The sequence below is a fragment of the Mandrillus leucophaeus genome, unplaced genomic scaffold, assembly GCF_000951045.1.
Source record: "Mandrillus leucophaeus isolate KB7577 unplaced genomic scaffold, Mleu.le_1.0 Scaffold821, whole genome shotgun sequence".
Classification (NCBI taxonomy): Eukaryota; Metazoa; Chordata; class Mammalia; order Primates; family Cercopithecidae; genus Mandrillus; species Mandrillus leucophaeus.
In genome coordinates, this window is record NW_012108931.1 from 354,989 (window position 1) to 356,620 (window position 1,632).

The window sequence follows — 1,632 nt, forward strand, 5'->3', positions numbered from 1 at the left end:
ATTTTGTCATGTTTACCTACCCTTCTTTTATTTTTAAATTTCTTATTACTAAAGTACTTTTAAGCAAATCCCTAAATACTCCAAAATGCATTTCTTTAAAAGGTTTTTTTCATATGTTTGGTTTTTTTAACGTGATTTTGAAAAATGCTTGCATATATGTGATTTAATCAAGTCTGTCTGAAACTATTTGGTTACTGTATTTAAGATAATTCAAATTTTTCTATCTTTTACAAAAATAAATTGCAACCTAACTCATACTCTCAAAATCTAGCTTCCATTTAAATGTATGTCCTCACCTCCAGATAATTTGCTGTAGAGAGAAATTATATTAACAGCTTGCCAATATAATATAATAGCTTCTCCTAAACTATTCCGTACCACATCCCCAACTATTTGCTATTTATCATACTATCTTTCACTCATAAGGCTTCTCACAAAAGCTTCCTTTGCCTAAACTGGTCTGGCCTTTCTTCCTCTCCCTATTCCATTATTAATTGTACATCCACTAATCTTTTAAAGTGTGCCACAGCACATTGCACACCATAATATTTGGTGGGAAGACATCAGTCAAAAGTCCAAAAGGATTAAAACAATGAGACACCACTACACACCTATTAGAATAGCTAAAATCCAAAACACTGACAACATCAAATGCTGGTTAGAATGTGGAGCAACAGGAACTCTCATTCATGAGTAGTAGTAATGAAAAATCATAGTCACTTCAGAACACAATTTTCATGGGTTTTTTTACAAAACTAAATCTTATTGCATAATCAAGCAATCATGTGCCTTGGTATTTAACCAAATGAGTGAAAAATTTATGTCTACAAATATACTTGAACATGAATGTTTACAATAGCTTTATTCATCATTACCAAAACTTGGAAGCAAATAAAATGTTCCTCCGTAGGTGAATAGATAGACTGTGGTATATCCAGAAAAAAAATGTAATTAAACAATAAAAAGAAAGAAGCCATCTAGCCACAAAAATGGAGGAACCTTAAAAGCACATTATTAAGTGAGAGAAGCCAATCCAGAAAGACTATACACATATGATTCCAATTATATGACATCCTAGAAAAAGCAAAACTATGGAAATAGTAAAAAGATCATTGGTTGCCAAAGGTTGAGGTGGAGGGAGGGAAAAGTAGAAGGGGCACAGAAGATTCTTATGGCAGTGAAAATATTCTGTATGATTCTATAATGATGTATATATGTAACACAAAGAATGCACCCTAATGCAAACTATGGACTTTGGGTGATAATGATGTATCAGTGTTGGTTCACAGGTGTTAAAAAATGTGCCTGATGTAAGATGTTGATAGTAGGGGAAGCTGTGCATGTGTGGGTACAGGAGATTAGAAGAAATTACTGTACTTTCCACTCAAATTTGCAGTGAACCTAAAACTGCTCTAAAAAATAAATTTTATATATTTTTAAAAGTTCAAAATATCTATATGCAGTTAGAATTCACAAAATGTTTCATAATATTTCATGAACATTTTATAATATTCACATCAAAATACGTGAAATCATGAGCTGATATCACTAGACAATGCACTTATACAGATCAGAGATCATATCATTCTATTATCTTTGATTCTTCAGGGCCTAGCACATTCCCTGGGGCAT